The sequence below is a fragment of the Lactuca saligna genome, chromosome 1 (assembly GCF_052625555.1).
Source record: "Lactuca saligna cultivar CGN05327 chromosome 1, ASM5262555v1, whole genome shotgun sequence".
Taxonomy (NCBI): domain Eukaryota; kingdom Viridiplantae; phylum Streptophyta; class Magnoliopsida; order Asterales; family Asteraceae; genus Lactuca; species Lactuca saligna.
In genome coordinates, this window is record NC_136417.1 from 165886863 (window position 1) to 165907041 (window position 20179).

Genomic DNA, 20179 nt, shown 5'->3' on the forward strand with positions numbered 1-20179 from the left:
ACTCATCTTGTTTACATGTTAATCTCCGTCAGTATTGAAACAAAAAGGTCCAGGTCCCATTAATATGAAGCTAAAAACAAATTAGAATAAAAGAAGGGTGTAATAGTATCTATAGATTTAAGAATCACAAATGTGTTGACTGATAGATATTCCATTCATATGGACAACATTATGCTTGTTAAACAACGCAACATTTATTGTAACTCTGCTAGGAGATTCTATGCTACAATCACCAAACATCATCATTCTGCTAAGATTTGTAGTCAGCAGCATTATAAGCTACTGGCTTTTCTTGCTTTCAATAGAGAACAAGTAGATGAAACTACTTATGACTATGAAAGTGTGATAGCTTATTATGACAAAGTTCAAAATGATTTATATGCGTATGGGAATGTAAATATAAATGAACATTTGAATGTTGATGATCTTGTGAAAATTATGAATGAAACCTTAACCAAAAACAAGCAAGTCAAGATTTTCAACATGACAGAGAAGTCGACACTTGACTCTCAACAAAATTTTGTTGATATCGAAGGTGATTCAGATAATATCAATGAAATTAAGGCTGAAAAATGTGCCAATTGCTCACAATTGTCTGTTATGAATTTAAATTTTATGTCTAAAGGAAAAGAAAAAGGTAATGATTCATTGTCGAATGTACACAGTGATCAACCTTCGACACCTAAAATCAGTGATTCTAATGACAAAGTTGTGGTTGAGGACTATGTGAGTGATGAGGATGATTTTTCAAATGAGAAAACTATTCCAAGAGTTATGGCAGAACAAGTCTTCGAAGCATCACAAGAGTACACAAAAAGTTTTGAAAGACAAAGGAATACATTATCTTGAATCAAACACAGCGATTTATCCTAGGCTCGAGGATACATATAACATTGTGTTTCCAAATCAAGTCTTCTTTACCCAAGGCAATGATGATAAAGTAAAACTTGAATTGTGAAAGCTGCTACAGTAAGAGAATGAGGATGTGAAGAAAGAAGGAATTTATTCAACTCAAAACACAATAGATAATGGTTTGAATAAAAATTCGAAAAAGTTTCAACAACAAACACCAAAATGTGTTTGGGCCGTGAAAATTGAAAATTCTGTTCTTATAATACAAACAAAGAAAAATGTTTGATTCTTCACTTAATAATCCAAAATATCAAAAAGTGAAAACTCAAGATTTCAAAGGAAAAGTAGAGAACGTGGCTTTTGAGGAAGGAATTGCAAAATCAAAAGCTGAAAATAAAGTCTACTGGAAAAATATAAAAAGCTTTTCACAAGTAAAAAGGTATTTAAGAAAAAAATCGTTGAAACATCTATGACGTTTTCTCAAAATTTATAGAATGTTCAAAACAAACAAACTCAAAAACAAGATCATTTTCAAAAGTCGAACCTACATCCAAAACCAATTTGGACAAAAGTGTTTTCTTCAAAATCATAATCAAAGGAGTTTTGGTCAACGTAATGGACAAGGAAAGTTTTTTGAAATCATGATCAGAGGTGTTCTTCTCAATGTAATGGACAAGGGAAGTTTGTTGAAAATCTTGAACAAAGAAGTTTTTATCAAATCGAAAGGTTTTTCAACAATATGATGTTGGGTTTCAAACTTGATATCAAAATCGTTTTCAAAATCATCCAAAAATGTTATTTCCAAAAAGAGAATTTGGAAAATCGTAAGTTAAAGGAAAGAAAAATGAAACATTCAAACCTAAAAATCCACGTTTTCCAAATCCTGATTGGAAACAACAGATGAAAGCATCATTTGCAAAAGGTTGAAATGATGTCAGGAACATCAATCACTGGCGTGAAGGAAAAAGAAAACAATATCAATCAGGTAAGTATTCTCAAGAACAAAATCAATTTTTGTATAAGAAGTATTTGAATGATTCGATAAGTAGAAGCACTTCGTCTCAAGAATCAACTCCCACAGTACGAAAGTGGAATGAAGTTCCATAGAAGAAAGATGAGACTTCTTAGAAAAAGGATGAGAAAATGAAAGTCAATGTTGAACCTTCGGCATTGCATGATTACATTTCGATGCCAAAAGCTAATGATATTGACTTAATAAGCAGCTTCAAATCAAAAGTTTGTAATTGGGTGTTAGGTTCTTCATTGCATAATGTGTTACAAACTAATGTCCAATGACTCAAAAGGTCTCGGGGGCTTAAATTCTTATGTGTCATCGCATGTACTATGTGACGAGCAATATGACAAAGACTAGTATATCGATAGTGGAGGCTCGCGTTAAGTGACTGGAAGGAAGGAGAATTTAAGAGATTTTCAATATTTTGACAATGCTGGAGTTGTCAAGTTTGGAAACAGGAAGAAGTGTAAATTCAAAGTTTATGAAAAGTGTGACAACCCGAAATTTTTTCCGTCATTTTTAACCCTTTTTTCCGTTAATAAGCCTCGTTTTATTTAACTGTCCGTTAACTTTTGGACTGGTTAATTAATTTGGGACTTTTTAAATGACCTTATGAGGGTTGAAATAAATTAGAAACACCACAAGATTCCCTAGAAAATTTTTAGTTTCAACCAAGTCAAAATACGACCGTTTAATCGGGTGCGACCAAAAAGCCCCAAACTAGTGAGTAATCTATCCTAACTTGTTGTGTACCTTAGTTAACATACAAATTCGTGTTTAAGAAATCAAATAGGGGCCAAGTTATGTGTTTACGGCCCAAGAACACTCTTGGACCGTGAACACCATTAAATGGGGTTTTAAGCCCCAAAACCCCTCCAAACTACCCCTAAGGCTTAGATATGGCTAAATGACTTATGGAAACGGACTTAGAACACCTTGAACTTAACTTTTGGGGAGTAAACTTGAGTTTACTACCCAAGAACATGCTTGGGCCATAAACTCCTTTTCATGGGGAGTAAACTCAAGTTTAAGTGTTAGAAATGCCCTCAAACACCTCCTATGGCCTTGGAAAATATCTAGAACCAACCCCCATTGAATTAAAGGCTTTAAACTTCAATAAATCCAAGGAAATAGGAGTTTACGGCCATAAACCCCCCTAGGAAAGGTCCATGGGCTGTAAACTCCTAAAAGGTGCCCAAATGATGCCCTAAACTCCCCATTTGTCTTGGAAAAATGCTTAGGATTTTATTCTCTATCATTTAAGCCCTTAAAACACCAAAAGAATATGTACATAGGAGCTTACGGCCGTAAACTCCTTGATTAGGATTGTAAACTCCTTAATTGGTCCATTTGATGCCTGACATCCCTTCATACACTTTATATTTGGACCTAGCAAAATTCCACAAGTGATATAAGACATTTTGGCATCCTAAAACACCCCCACCATGAGTGTACGGCCGTAAACTCATGGGGAGTTAGTCCCAGGGCCGTGAACTCTATAAAGAGTTTACTCTTGAAGAGTAAAGTCCCTATTTAAGCCATACACACCCTTAGATGTTACCCGGGACACTCCAAGCACTTAACCAAAGTGTTTTCCGCACTTTAGGATGCGTATACATGTTTAATTAGGATTATATTTACTAAGTGTATGTAAACATATGTCATCATATGTTAATAGGTCACTAAGTGTGCTCAAGTCTTTATTTGACACCGAGCACCCAACCGACACCTTCGTTCGATCCGCTTACAATAGGTGAGTTCATACCCTTGAATTAACCTTTAAATGTTTTTACGTGCTTTTATGGGGGGAATACAAGTTAAACATGCCAGTTATCATATAAATCACATGTGATTGATAACACGCATGCACAAGGAAATGAGTGGAGAAACGTTAGGTGGATGATCAAGACTCAAGAAAGTTTTGATGGTTACTCATTGTCAAATTTGTACAATGTTCAAAGAGAATATGAAAGTCAGATTAATTAAAATTGCTGAAGAAAGCGAATTGAGTTTGGGAGGAACCTTCGCACTAATGTCGAAAGTGGTTGTAAAGGAACCAGAAGTCGAATCTGATAAAGGAGCAAAATATGATGAAGAATGTGTCTTAGTTAACTCTGATGATGAACCAATCACTTACTAGTCGAACAACAAAGTGAAGAAATTATTTAAGAGTCCTCTTAATCTGAATTCAAGAGAAGCAATGAGGTTAAAAGAAATAGTTTGACGGAAAAAAGTAAGAAGGTTGAGTCGAGGGTGGAAAAGAAAGATGTGAAGAGTTTGGTTGAGAAGAAGGAGTTGACGTTGAAAGGCGACTTAGGTTACAATTGTAACTATTGCAATGGGTGGAATCATTTTCCAAGGATTGCATGCTGACGAAGAAGGAAGAAAAGAATGAGAGAATAAAGGATGAAGCATACTATGTTGAGAATATAGAAGAGATTCGTGCTCGAACTAAGGCAATCTCTTTGATGGTGAGAGGAGGTGATAAGGACAAATGCATTTATCAGATTTGGTCTTCACGATCAGAGGATAATGATATGACAAATTCAACTCATGGGGTGAAGCTGGAGAAGATTAAAAGGAGGAAGGTGTTTTAGATTTGATGAGTGAAGAGGAAGATATTACTGGGCAGTGTTTTGTGTCCAATGGCTCAACAAAATCACGGATGATTTCTAGGGTACGTGATCTTCTTAACGAATTTAAAATACCTTCATCTTCGTATAATGATTTTTTTTAGTTTATTAATACATTTACTCATCTTGTTTACATGTTAATCTCCGTGAGTATTGAAACAAAAAGGTCCAAGTCCCATTAATATGAAGCTAAAAACAAATTAGAATAAAAGAAGGGTGTAATAGTATCTATAGATTTAAGAATCACAAATGTGTTGATTGATAAATATTCCATTCATATGGACAACATTATGCTTGTTAACCAACGCAACATTTATTGTAACTCTGCTAGGAGATTCCATGCTACAATCACCAAACATCATCATTCTGCTAAGATTTGTAGTCAGCAGCATTATAAGCTACTGGCTTTTCTTGCTTTCAATAGAGAACAAGTAGATGAAACTACTTATGACTATGAAAGTGTGATAGCTTATTATGACAAAGTTCAAAATGATTTATATGCGTATGGGAATGTAAATATAAATGAACATTTGAATGTTGATGATCTTGTGAAAATTATGAATGAAACCTTAACCAAAAACAAGCAAGTCAAGATTTTCAACATGACAGAGAAGTCGACACTTGACTCTCAACAAAATTTTGTTGATATCGAAGGTGATTCAGATAATATCAATAAAATTAAGGCTGAACAATGTGCCAATTGCTCACAATTGTCTGTTATGAATTTCAATTTTATGTCTAAAGGAAAAGAAAAAGGTAATGATTCATTGTCGAATGTACACAGTGATCAACCTTCGACATCTAAAATCAGTGATTCTAATGACAAAGTTGTGGTTGAGGACTATGTGAGTGATGAGGATGATTTTTCAAATGAGAAAACTATTCCAAGAGTTATGGCAGAACAAGTCTTCGAAGCATCACAAGAGTACACAAAAAGTTTTGAAAGACAAAGGAATACATTATCTTGAATCAAACACAGCGATTTATCCTAGGCTCGAGGATACATATAACATTGTGTTTCCAAATCAAGTCTTCTTTACCCAAGGCAATGATGATAAAGTAAAACTTGAATTGTGAAAGCTGCTACAGTAAGAGAATGAGGATGTGAAGAAAGAAGGAATTTATTCAACTCAAAACACAATAGATAATGGTTTGAATAAAAATTCGAAAAAGTTTCAACAACAAACACCAAAATGTGTTTGGGCCGTGAAAATTGAAAATTCTGTTCTTATAATAATAACAAAGAAAAATGTTTGATTCTTCACTTAATAATCCAAAATATCAAAAAGTGAAAACTCAAGATTTCAAAGGAAAAGTAGAGAACGTGGCTTTTGAGGAAGGAATTGCAAAATCAAAAGCTGAAAATAAAGTCTACTGGAAAAATATAAAAAGCTTTTCACAAGTAAAAAGGTATTTAAGAAAAAAATCGTTGAAACATCTATGACGTTTTCTCAAAATTTATAGAATGTTCAAAACAAACAATCTCAAAAACAAAATGATTTTCAAAAGTCGAACCTACATCCAAAACCAATTTGGACAAAAGTGTTTTCTTCAAAATCATAATCAAAGGAGTTTTAGTCAACGTAATGGACAAGGAATGTTTTTTGAAATCATGATCATAGGTGTTCTTCTCAATGTAATGGACAAGGGAAGTTTGTTGAAAATCGTGAACAAAGAAGTTTTTATCAAATCGAAAGGTTTTTCAACAATATGATGTTGGGTTTCAAACTTGATATCAAAATCGTTTTCAAAATCATCCAAAAATGTTATTTCCAAAAAGAGAATTTGGAAAATCGTAAGTTAAAGGAAAGAAAAATGAAACATTCAAACCTAAAAATCCACGTTTTCCAAATCCTGATTGGAAACAACAGATGAAAGCATCATTTGCAAAAGGTTGAAATGATGTCAGGAACATCAATCACTGGCGTGAAGGAAAAAGAAAACAATATCAATCAGGTAAGTATTCTCAAGAACAAAATCAATTTTTGTATAAGAAGTATTTGAATGATTCGATAAGTAGAAGCACTTCGTCTCAAGAATCAACTCCCACAGTACGAAAGTGGAATGAAGTTCCATAGAAGAAAGATGAGACTTCTTAGAAAAAGGATGAGAAAATGAAAGTCAATGTTGAACCTTCGGCATTGCATGATTACATTTCGATGCCAAAAGCTAATGATATTGACTTAATAAGCAGCTTCAAATCAAAAGTTTGTAATTGGGTGTTAGGTTCTTCATTGCATAATGTGTTACAAACTAATGTCCAATGACTCAAAAGGTCTCGGGGGCTTAAATTCTTATGTGTCATCGCATGTACTATGTGACGAGCAATATGACAAAGACTAGTATATCGATAGTGGAGGCTCGCGTTAAGTGACTGGAAGGAAGGAGAATTTACGAGATTTTCAATATTTTGACAATGCTGGAGTTGTCAAGTTTGGAAACAGGAAGAAGTGTAAATTCAAAGTTTATGAAAAGTGTGACAACCCGAAATTTATTCCGTCATTTTTAACCCTTTTTTCCGTTAATAAGCCTCGTTTTATTTAACTGTCCATTAACTTTTGGACTGGTTAATTAATTTGGGACTTTTAAAATGACCTTATGAGGGTTGAAATAAATTAGAAACACCACAAGATTCCCTAGAAAATTTTTAGTTTCAACCAATTCAAAATACGACCGTTTAATCGGGTGCGACCAAAAAGCCCCAAACTAGTGAGTAATCTATCCTAACTTGTTGTGTACCTTAGTTAACATACAAATTCGTGTTTAAGAAATCAAATAGGGGCCAAGTTATGTGTTTACGGCCCAAGAACACTCTTGGACCGTGAACACCATTAAATGGGGTTTTAAGCCCCAAAACCCCTCCAAACTACCCCTAAGGCTTAGATATGGCTAAATGACTTATGGAAACGGACTTAGAACACCTTGAACTTAACTTTTGGGGAGTAAACTTGAGTTTACTACCCAAGAACATGCTTGGGCCATAAACTCCTCTTCATGGGGAGTAAACTCAAGTTTAAGTGTTAGAAATGCCCTCAAACACCTCCTATGGCCTTGGAAAATATCTGGAACCAACCCCCATTGAATTAAAGGCTTTAAACTTCAATAAATCCAAGGAAATAGGAGTTTACGGCCATAAACCCCCCTAGGAAAGGTCCATAGGCTGTAAACTCCTAAAAGGTGCCCAAATGATGCCCTAAACTCCCCATTTGTCTTGGAAAAATGGTTAGGATTTTATTCTCTATCATTTAAGCCCTTAAAACACCAAAAGAATATGTACATAGGAGCTTATGGCCGTAAACTCCTTGATTAGGGTTGTAAACTCCTTAATTGGTCCATTTGATGCCTGACATCCCTTCATACACTTTATATTTGGACCTAGCAAAATTCCACAAGTGATATAAGACATTTTGGCATCCTAAAACACCCCCACCATGAGTGTACGGTCCTAAACTCATGGGGAGTTAGTCCCAGGGCCGTGAACTCTATAAAGAGTTTACTCTTGAAGAGTAAAGTCCCTATTTAAGCCATACACACCCTTAGATGTTACCCGGGACACTCCAAGCACTTAACCAAAGTGTTTTCCGCACTTTAGGATGCGTATACATGTTTAATTAGGATTATATTTACTAAGTGTATGTAAACATATGTCATCATATGTTAATAGGTCACTAAGTGTGCTCAAGTCTTTATTTGACACCGAGCACCCAACCGACACCTTCGTTCGATCCGCTTACAACAGGTGAGTTCATACCCTTGAATTAACCTTTAAATGTTTTTACATGCTTTTATGGGGGGAATACAAGTTAAACATGCTAGTTATCATATAAATCACATGTGATTGATAACACGCATGCACAAGGATTTATTACACTGTCAATTGTTTTTACCAAGTATGATACTGTAAATGGTCTTCCAAAACATCTTTATTCATACAAATCTTTTCTCAAATTGTTTCTCACGCTGTATGTTTTACTTAAAATCCTGTTACGGCAGTATGTTAAACAAAGGATTTCTTTACCCAAAACGTTTTATCAAAGTTTCATTCAAAACTTGTTTATGAAAGGTTTTCAAAGAATTTCTAAAGGTTTTCAAATTTATTTTATAAAAGAATACCAAGTCATGATTTTCTTAAGTATAAAGGTTTTCCAAAGTTTTCACCGAAGTTTTCTTCCATGTTTTATACTCCTACTTCGTTAGATTCTACTTCCTTGTTATACTTTTACTTAGTTAATGCTCCTACTTAATTAAATGCTACTACTTTGTTAGCACTTTTACTTCGTGATACACTTTTAATTCACGATACACTTTTACTTCACTATACGCTTCTATTTGTTAACGATTTTACTTCGCGATACACTTCTACTTCACGATACGCTTCTATTTGTTGACGCTTTTACTTCACGATATGCTTCTACTTGTTAGCGCTTCTACTTCACGATACGCTCCCACTTATTAACACTTCTACTTTATTTATGCTACTACTTCACGAATCACTCATACTTTATTAATGCTACTACTTCACGAACCACTCCTACTTTATTAATGATACTACCTCGTAAACGCTTATACTTTATTAGCACTTCTACTTTGAGAAACGCTTCTACTTCATGAAATACTTCGGCTTTGTTAATGTGTCTACGTAGTTAAATGTATGCCTATGCTTGTATAGTTATATAAATAATGTTTAAAGGACTTAGGAAGGCTAGTTCGCCCTATTTCCTTTTCTTCGTTGAGATGTGCTCTGGTGGGATCAAATATCCATCCGAAGGTCGTTTGATCATTAGTTATACATTATGTATACAAGCATAGACATATAGGTTTTCATCGGTCAGTTCAGTTGTGAGTCTCTATCACTTGTCCAGTATTTTACATTAGATCTCACTATTCAAGATGCATCTTCAGGACACGGCCTTCTCCGTTGTCTAGTTGGTAACCAGAGTCTCCTATAGGGAGAGAGGGCATTATGTGTATAGATCTATACGGGATAAACACCCCCGCACCCAGACTGCTAGCTATAGTCCACGGCCTACCAAGACAAAGGGTGACAGATGTCACATTATTTCCGACGCTTGCAGGGAGTCAAGTTCTCTAGTGTCTATCAGTATGGTTACGAGTATCTCGGGGTTACTTTATAATTCATGGCCTTAAGGTAATGGGAATCAAGTCTGTATTCACTGTTTTTAGACCTTGTTAGACTTATCATTCATTCGATACTGTCTGGGGTCTATATTCACTGTTTTTAGACCTTGCTAGACGTATCATTCATTTGATATTGTCTGGGGTATGTGTCTCCTCTCGTTAGACTGAGTCAGGTACGTCGTTCATTAGATACTCTCCTGGAGTCTATGATTTCTTTTGCCTTAGTCAGCAGTCTTCACTGCTGAGGCATATGTTGTTTTCCCTGATATTCTCCTACCTTCTTTACAATCAATACCCTATTTTGATAATGATAGTGTTAAGGGAAAAATTACTTTTTACAACATAACTTCGTCCAGTCTTGGTAGAAGACTGCTTTTAAATTAGAAAATATAGGATTTTATGGAAAGGACTCTAATTCACTGTATACTCTAAAACTACTACTTATAAAAAGTTATTTGGATAAAATGGCACTAAATACTTATGAACTCACCAGAATTTGTAAAAATGCTAATACTCGCTTTCAAATAACTTGTATTCTTAGGTCAGCAATAGACAGGTACATCTCAAGCGCTTTTGGTGAAGACAATTTAGTACCAAGTTGCACCTATATTATTACTTGTATTACTTTGATGATGTAATGTAATGGAAACCATGTAAAACTATTACTATTAATGCAATGGTTGTTGTACTTTGATTACTATACTGCATATGTTGTGATACTTGACATGATATCATCCACCTCAGAATGTTTCTACCGTTCAGGTTTTGGGGTGTGACAAAAAGTAACGAATGGCAAATTCAATGTGAATCGAGTTGCCTATGTTGAAGGTCTAAAGCAAAACCAGACTAGTGTTTCACAACTAGTTATTGGTACGGGTAATCAATTTCTTTTCCATGAGGAATTAAGTGTTATCTATAACAAGGAAACGAAGGAGATTTTGTTGAATTCAGAAAGAAAGGGAGACATGTTCACTCTTGACATCAAACCAATTATGGACATAAAACTAAGATCATTAAGATCACGTTTCTTAAGATTTTTGAATTTGAGATGAGAAATACGCTGATGCCATAACCTTTACATGTTTTAAAATTTGACAATGATTCATTGTGTGCTGCATGTGAACAAGGAAAACAACATCGTCAAGGTCATCTGATTATCACTAATTTAAAGATCATAGAACCTTTGGAACTTCTTCACATGGACTAGTGTGGACCGTTAAACTATTGAAACTCTCAATAAGAAATACATACTAGTTATTATTGATGATTTTTCCAGGTTTACTTGGGTTTTCTTTCTTTGATAGAAGCCTAAAAATCCTCAAGTGATGATTGATTTTATCAAGAACATCAAATTGAGCTTAAAAAGGAAAGTTCAAAAGATAAAGTGTGATAATGGAACGGAGTTCAAAAATCAAGTCCTGGACTCATTTTTATTTGAATTGGGCATATCTAATAATTTTTCATCTCCTTACACACCGCAACAAAATGGTGTAAAGGAGAAATTGTTTCTTGTGTGAAGCTAGAAGAACAATGGTTACCTATGCGAATTTGCCACAATACATTTAGGCAGAGGTTTTTTCGACTGCTTGCTTTACACAAAATTGTTCTTTCATTCATTTTCATTTTTGTATAACACCTTATGAAATATTAAATAGAAGGAGGCGTAATGGTAAATCTTTCCTTTTTTATGCAAAATTTTCATCATGAATTTCAACGATAATCTTACCAAATTTTAGTCGAAAGTTCATGAAGGAATTTTTTTGGGATATTCTTAAAACTTTGTAGCCTATAGGGTGTTGGACAAACAAAGAAGCTAGAAGAAAATTTCATTCACACATTTGATGACTATTATGTCAAAAGAGTTGAACAATCTTTCATTCAAAAACCTATTATCGCTGAACCAAATATTGAATATGAACAAATGAATAATTTTTATGTTGATCTTGATTTAATTTTTGGTATTTCAAGTAGGGAAATCAATGCAGAGATCAATTGTCATGATAATAAAGCTCCTGAGGCATCAAAACACTCTGATGATTCGACAAACAGAAATGAAGAAAATAAAGCAGATTCTCCATCGACTACAAGAGCAAATGTTGAAAGAATACTTGTTTCGAATGGTCATCAAGTGGAGAGGGAGCACTTAATTTTGACATCTCAAAATTAAAGATATCTTTCATATGTTGAGAGGGAGCATTTGATACCTGAAGCTCAATTCGACGGGGGAGCGTATGCCTATGCATGTTGATGTTGAGGAAAAGCATCACATCTCAAATCTATTGGCCGAAGGATGAGCTAAGAGGATCGAATTATGTTAATGGTAATGATGAAATTTGAAGTTGATGACGTCTTTGAATATGCACCTTTAGACTTTGATCATGCATTTCCACCAATAAACAAATAGACCAAAAATCATCCTATAGAACAAATTATTGGTGATCCAAATTCTGGACTCTTGACACAAGCCTAGATTCGAACCAAAAATGAGGTTTTAAATGTTCATTAAGAATTCTATATGTTTACTGTTTTAATATATAAATTAGAACAAAAAATAGTAAATATTGCATTAGAACAATCTGATTGGGTCATTGCAATGTCATCTAAGCTTGCTAGTTTCGAACGAAACAAGGTTTGGATATTGGTTCCTAAACCTAAACATGTTTCGTTAATTGGACTCAAATGGATTTTCAAAAAGAAAACTAATAAAGAAGGAAAAATCATTTGAAATAAAGAGACATTAGTCGTAAAAGGTTATTCTCAACAAGAAGATATTAATTATGAGAAAACATTTGTGCATGTTGCAAGAGTTGAAGCAGTGCAAATTTTTCAAGCCTATGTAGCTCACAAATATTTTGATCTCAATCAGATGGATGTTAAATGTGCATTCCTCAATGGTATTCTAGAAGAAACGGTGTACATCGAACGACCCCCGGGTTTCGTTAATGATAAGTATCCTGATCACTATTATATTTTAGACAAGGCAATCTATGGGTTGAAACATGCACCTCGTGTCTGGTATGCAACTCTGACAATTTTTTTGAAAATCGCTAAATTTAAACAAGGATCAGTTGATTTTACTTTATTTTGAAAGAAAGTAAGGGATCATCTGACACTCGTTCAAATTTATGTCGATAACATTATTTTTGGTTCAACTGATCCTTCATTACTTACGGAATTTGACGAACTCATGAAAAGTCAATGTGAGATGAGTATGTTGGATAACATCAATAACTTTTTGGGTTTGCATATTTGTTAAATCCGGGAAGGAATTTTTAACAACCAAGAGAAATATACGCAAAATCTTCTTGAAAGGTTTGGCATGACGAATAACACGAAATTCAAAGTACATGTGGCAGTTGGCATGCGCTTAAGTCCTTCATTGGATAAGTCTGGTGTGGATTTAATGATGTATAGAAGCATGATAGGTTCGCTTTTGTTTTTAAGTGCAAGTCAACCTGATATTATGTTTGTTGTATGTAATTGTGCCAGGTACTAATCGAACCCGAACCTCATCTTACTGTAGTTAAAAATACCTTTCGACACCTCAAAGGAATAGATTCATTTGGATTGTGGTATCCTTGGAAGATAGGGTTCTTTAACCAAGCATTTTATGATGCGGACCTGGGTAGATGCCAATTGGATCAAAAAAGCACAACTAGAGGCCCTCAATTGTTGGATGGGAAGTTTGTGAGCTGGCAATCGAAAAAGCAAACTTGTTTTTTGTATTTCTACTGCTGAAGAAGAATATATTGTTGTTGATGCGTGCACATCATAAGTAATTTGGATTCAAAGCAAATTGCAAGACTATGTAGTCAACATGAAGAAAATACTATTGTATTGTGATTCCCAAAATGGATTTCGAATTTGGCATAATCCAGTCCATTACTCGAAAGAAAATCATATTTCTCTTCGTTATCACTTCATCAAAGACCACATTAAAAATGGAAACATTGAAGTCCTTTTTATCGAAACAATAGATCATCTTGTTGACATTTTTGCAAAACCTTTAGATGAAAAATCATTCTTAAGGATTTTGAATGGTCTGGAAATTATGGATGCATTTTTTGTTCCACATTCTTCTTGAATTTGACTTGAACATATGTTTTCCCTTACTTTTGATTAGTAGGTATTCTTTTTGTGTGTTTTGACTCAATTTCAACTGTTTGTGTTCTGTTTAGAGGTTAGTATTCACGTTCATCATTCAACTTCCTTCGCATTTGACTTCTCTCCTAATCGTTCAAAACATAATTCCCATTTGATGACAAAAGTTTAATGTACAACCCATGCGTAATGGCTGCTAGACTATGTTTCAAACATCACTAGGTAATATTTTACAGTTTTCTTATTTTTCTATTTGATTTCTAAAAGCCAAAAATCAAAAAAGATATTTTATTTTTGTATTTGATTTCAAAAAACCAAAAATTCAAAAAGATTTTCTTATTTTTGATTGCTTTCTAAAAAATCAAAAATACAAAAAAAAAAACAAAACTATTATCGATGGAGTCTCATTGTAACAACAAGATGCAATTTCGCATGCCAAATGATCACATTTTTCAAGGGGACAAGTAGTATTCGAAACAATGTACTAGTTAAGTGTCCCTAGAAGCATGCTGATGCATGTTGCCCTCTAAGCCTCAAAGAATCAATGTGTTCGAAGCCTTAATGAAATATTTCATACAAAAGTTTCTTCCCAATCGAGATGTATTCACATTAGTCAAAGAGCTACCTTACTCTTTTCATGTTAAGTCAATATTTTTCTTCTTTGTCCATGTTTGTAGCATATGTACAATGAGTTCTATCACCAAATTGTTTTTACCAAAATTTCTTTCGCAATCACGCACTTCATTACATATCCTCAACATCTATGGTCGAAACCACCAGAATGTAGAGATGTCAAACATCTATGTTTATGATCATGGATTATTCTTCTGTGATGATGGTGAAACCCAACGAACCTAAATACGAAGGAATTGCGGTGAACATCATTGTTCATGATTTACATGAAACACTTGTTTCCACACCATTTCAATATTCAAAATCTCATTCCATTAGAATTGAGTGATCTTGATAAAATATTCTAACACAAAGACGTTTTTTTTCGAAAAAGATCCAGTACTTTTTTTTGGAACGAGATTTCTGTCTGAATATCTTTTATGAACCTTTGTCAGTTATAATAATCACCAGCGATACTTATTCTTAACTACACTAGTCTTTCACATAATTTTTCTCAATTAGATCACACTTATGTTAAGTTGTGATTTTGTGCAAAATTGAAGTCTCATTTGAAACTGATGAAAAAGAAGCCCTCTAATGGTCATCTACAAGTATTCGATTGTAATACACGAGATACCACACAGGCAGTTCTTCATCTCTCGTGATGTCGAATGAAGAGATCTTTGTCTGAGATCATTTTGCTTTTGTATCAAATGAAATTTTATATCACAATATCCACATTTTATTTTAGTTGCTTCTATCTAATTCTTTGCCACACGAATGCATTGAAATCCTTGAGATTTTAGGTCTTACAACTTGAAACCTAGATTTTACAAAGTCTGACATATGGTTTCGTTTCCAAATCCCAAAAGCAAATGAGCCCCCACCTTGATGTCGAGCTATTGTTGTTATCGTGGTATCAAATCACATGTCTTACTTAACTGAGGCACACAAATTACGACGGTTCTTATCCAATTAGGAATAACGAAAGATCATATGGAAATGAAGGTTCTGGATTGTCTATAATGCCTTGTTCTAAATCGTTTCATAATGTAGGGTAGTAACCCGAAGATTGGGCATCATAGGGCCTAGGGCCATTGAGTAAATTAGATTATACCCTTTTGATGTGGGTAATGTTATTTAGAAGATCTGGGAGTTCGATTGGTGTTTTAGAGCAAAATGTATTTCGGTAAAGTGTCAGATCATGATTTTTTTGGAAACTGGAGTTTTGTTTAGGAAATTTTAAGGTGAGTATGAGTTGACAGAATGGTAGAGCTTCTCGTTAACTCTATATGGATATAAGGATCATTGGAAACGGACTTATAACGAAGAAGTTATGGCCTTCGGAAGGTTGCAAGGTTTAAGGCTAACCATAGTACATGGGGCATACATAGGGAGTACATGGGCATACCTCGGTGTACGTTGGGCATATGAAGAAGAAGAAGGATGGCTACTTTGAGAGGAGTACGCTAAGCATAATGGGAGTATGCAGGGCGTACTCCAGATTAAAGCAAACCCTATTTTAGGGCATTGGAACCTATTTAAGCTCATTTTCTCTTTACCAAACCCTAATACCTTCATCCTCCATCCCTTTTTAAGCGTAGAATCGAACCATAAGTGAATATTTTATGATTTTGAGCTTGGTATGCGTTTGAAGGTGTTTTGTGAAGAAGAAGAAGAATAAGAGATTCATTTGGAGGTGTTGCTTGAGCTTCTAGATCTAGGAGTATCTGTCCATTTGCAAGCTTCTTAAGGTAAAAAGCTTTAACCTTGATGATCTTTTTGGTTGGATCTACTTTATGGAGTTCTTTGGCATTTTTGAGTCCCTTGATGTAAATGTGGGCTTTTGATATACCCCAAAAGTAGTAGATGTTAGATCTAAGCTCCAATAAGGTCCCATGTTCCTAAAAATGTAAACTTTATGAAAGATTTTGGCCGATGCATGTATTAAGCTTTTATTAAGTTTTTTTTTTTAGTGTTGAGACCCATTAAGACATGTTTGTGAGTAAAGTTGGAAACTTTATTGGTTAAGACCTTGTGCAAGGACAAGATCCATGTTTTAGGACATCTTGACTTAACCCATTAAGAGAAAAAGTGGTTGTATTCCTAACAAGTACATTCGGCGTACAAGGGTGAACGCTCATCATAATGCAAGGATCGTGCATTAGGCAGTTGTACTTTATGTATTGTGGTCGAGTATGTGGGGTGTACGTCTCGAGTACGTTGGGTGTACTCTCCAAATGATTGTTTTAGCCTTTTGAGGTTTACGTCATTGTTGGATTTTCTTAGTTTGGGCCTTGTTGGGCCATTAGACCCCTTTTTGGGCTTCTGGTTAATATCATTTGCGCTCCTTTTGATTTTAGTCCCATAAACGCTTTTGGGGGCCCAATTTAGAAAATTGGGCTAGATTTGGGCCTTGGGTCATTATGGTGGAATTTGGGCCTTTGTACATTTCAGCTTGGGCCTTAGGCCAAGTATAATGAAGCGTAAAAGGGTCCTTTACCCTAGTTTCGACTCGTAGGATGAGTTAGGATCCAATTATTGATTGGATGATTATTTTGTGATTGATAGCACGAGGATTCTAGTCGGCCAATAGCCAAAGATTCTTTCGGTGAGATTCGATAGCATGAGGTGAGTTTTCTCACTATGTCCATAGGTTGAAGGCATTAATGTCGGCCCATTACATGTTATGTGGAATGCTAGTTGTCTTTGTGATACTTGCTTGGAAGACCCCGAGGGTAGCCCGTGGCATTGTATGATAGCCCATGAGGGTAGCCCATGATACTTGAATGCCAGAATGTGGGGGCAGTCCAAGGCATTTCAAGCACATAACATGGGGGTAGCCCATGACACTTGGATGTCAGACCATGGGGGTAGACCATGGCATTTTTGGGAAAAGAACATGAGGGTATCCCATGGAAAATTTATGTTTGATATGTGGTATTTTGGGGAACTCACTAAGCTTTGTGCGTACAAGTTTTCAATTTTAGTTTCAGGTACTTATGTTTTCAATGGGAAGAGCTTGGGATGATTGCAGAGCACACACCACTTGGTTTCGCATTTTCTTGAATTACTCTGATGTGATATGGTGATTGATAAATTTGTTTTATCTGAATTTTTTTGATGATGTTTTGGGATACTGGTTTTATTAATTTAAAAAATAAATTTTTTGGTCTTATTTAAGAGACGTTACATGTTGGTATCAGAATCTTTGTTTGAGGAATTCGAGCATACTCTCGAGTTTGACTGAACTCAAACTGAGGAGTTGGTAATGTTTCTTAAAAAAGAAAACAGGTTATAAAAGAATGTTTGTTAAAGCAAAGAAATTTAGAAAATGATTTTTGTAAAGACAAAGGGGGTGTGATAGGTTCAATCGGTTGATCTTAAGTAAGTGATAAAAATGATATGTTCAAATATTACTATTAAATAAAACCTACTCGTTCTATGTAGTATAACCTTTTTTTATATGTTAACATGATAAATCAAATATATTGATAAAAATGATATGTTAAAATATTATATGTATAACCTTTTTATTTACATGTTTTATGCTTTGGCATGCGATTTTTTTTTTTTTTATACTTTAAAATTTATATTCAATTAATACTTATTCACAATTGTCATATTTCAGTTAACAATAATAATTTACAAATATTTAATTTTTATCAACCACTAACAAATTGGGAAGTGGTTCGCAAAGCAAAGCGATCCATGGTGCGAAGCAAAAAACTACACATTGTACGTTAATAGATATTCATACCTAAATGTTTATACATAAACTTATAAATGTTAATAAATTGCTTACGTTCATTAATGTTCATAACTGAACATTCAAATTTATATATGTTTGTAGATATACATTGAAGAACATTCATAAAAAAATAATGTTCATATTACCGGAGATGTAGATAGCATACATGATTTGTTTCGGAGAAGCATGTGGTCGAAGCATGTAGTATCGTTGGAGCATTCCTGATGGTTATTTATTCCGATGTTAGAAATAGTTGTTATTATTGCCTATGGCGGTGGCAGATTCAGTATGGTCACACGGTGGCCTGTGTAACCCCTAACTTTTCTGGACACAGTGTAAAATTTTTCAAAAATTTTTAATTTTTTTCCTACTATCGTACAACCTGTGACTTTCCCTTGAAACATCTACTATGAGATCTTCTTTCCGCTCCTGGCGTGAGGTGATGGTTTTTCATCGAACGAGACAAGGGAGATAAGAGGTAACAGGTAAATCTAAAAAAGAGAGATGTTGGGGTGTGATCTTACTTTTTTTAATAACATAAACAAGAAATATGCAATAAAAATTCAAAAAGAAAATAAATAAAAAAATATAATAGTCTTTTTAGGTAGGAATGAGACTAAGTGCGGAACAAAAACATATAAACGGACCGCTTGGGTTAAGAAAAAAGTTACTAATTAAACGTACAAGTGCTATTTTTGTAATTTACATAATAATTTACATTATTCAAAAATGCTATTAAATCAACGTCCAAATATATAAACATATATATTTCAGGAACCTATCTGTAACTAATAAAATTAAACAATGTTTGAAAATATAAAAGAAACTATTAATTTATTCAAGAATTAAAACAAAAACATATTAATGACATTGAGTAGACATATGTAAGGAAACAAATGTATTTAAAGAGTTGATTAGTATTTTATGGTGCAATTAAAATCTCGTGTTCGACAACATAAATAGTTGATTAGTATTTTATGGGGATAGTGATTTGAAAGGGTAACGAATTTTCGATTTTTTTTTATATTTAGTCACTAAACTTTTTTTTCATTATCTATTTGCCATTAAAATATTGAAACTGTTTACATTTTATCCTTATGACCGGCTATTACCGGTCATAAGGATAAAATGTGAATAGTTTCAATAGTTTAATGGCAAATAGATGACGAAAAAAAGTTTAGTGACTAAATATGAACAAAATCGAAAGTTCGTTTTCCTCTAAAAAGCTCAATGATTAAATGTAAATAAACTTCCTCTTATATTATGTTTTAGCAAATTATTTATTTTTGTTAAATTATAGCAACATTTGTTGATGAAGAAACCTATGAAAAAAAAAACCATGAAAATATATTTAAAAAAAATAAAAAACTGAAACCGAAATAAAAAACCAATGGTTTGATATTTTCCAAAATAAAAAATCAAAATTTCCAATCTGATTTTGGTTTTACAAAAAAATAAACCATTCTCACTCATGTGAATTATGATCATTGGTTTGGCATGCGGAATTTGTGACATCCCATGAATACGTAGTTACAACATTGTCTAAACTCGTAATCCATAGTAAGTGGTTAGAGTATCATCGCATGAATACATAGTTACAACATCGTCTGAACTCGTAATTCACCACCTACAAGTTATGGGTCTGTTGGTGTTTCCACTGGTAGGGGTGTAAACGAGCCGAGTCGAGCCCGAGCCTGACCAAGCTCGAGCTCGGCTCGTTTAATTTTGAGGAACTCGAGCTCGAGCTCGAGCTCGGCTCGTGAACAATTTAGTGGGCTCGCGAGCCTAATCGAGCCCAAACAAGCCTTATATATATATATATATATATATATATATATATATATATATATATATATATATATATATATATGTGTGTGTGTGTGTGTGTGTGTGTGTGTGCGTGTGTGTGTGTGTCTATATATATATATATATATATATATATATATATATATATATATATATATATATATATATATATATATATATAGGCTCGTTTAAGCTCGTTTAGTAAACGAGCCTCATATTTAGGCTCGAGCTTGGCTCGGGCTCATTTAATTCGATCTCGAGTCGAACTTT